The following is a 618-nucleotide window of genomic DNA, read 5'->3' as shown; positions in this document are numbered from 1 at the left end:
GACTACCCCACATCATCCACATGTATAGTTTTTGGTAACTCAAGTCATTTGTCAGTGACAGCTACTAGTACTAGTAAGTAGTAACTGTTATCAGTACAAAAAATTATTATGTGTGGTAATAATTTTTTTTCAAGTAACGTTACATATACAGTATGCAGTACTGGTATGTGGTATCCATACATGTAGGTTTCACCAAAACACTCATAACAGTTCATTCAAGCCATTAGCCACATCAAGAGAAGAACAAACAAAACAAAACAAAAAACAAAGAACGTCATTCTGCAGCCGAAATTCTGTACAAATAAATAAAGTGCGTTTTGATGTCCAACCTTTTATATCATGTCGGTAGCTACAAGACGCATAATTTCCACGTATTACAACGTTAAATATGACGGGTATTAAATATTATGTGGGCAGATGTGTTCCCTGTATAGTTTTATATACTAAATGATAAGCCGCTTACGGAGTCATTTTTGATAGAAAGTATTTTGGGGGACCAAAGTTTTGGGAGCAGCGAGAACTTTCGAACAGCGTCCGCCATCTTGAAAGTTTGTTTACGCAGAGTTGCCGAACGATCGTGCTGTAAATTTGGTCAAAATAAGGAAAGTGAAAAAGCTT

Source organism: Branchiostoma belcheri, unplaced genomic scaffold (assembly GCF_001625305.1).
Source record: "Branchiostoma belcheri isolate BF01 breed outbred unplaced genomic scaffold, Haploidv18h27 scaffold324, whole genome shotgun sequence".
Classification (NCBI taxonomy): domain Eukaryota; kingdom Metazoa; phylum Chordata; class Leptocardii; order Amphioxiformes; family Branchiostomatidae; genus Branchiostoma; species Branchiostoma belcheri.
Note: the sequence above shows the minus strand (reverse complement) of the source record.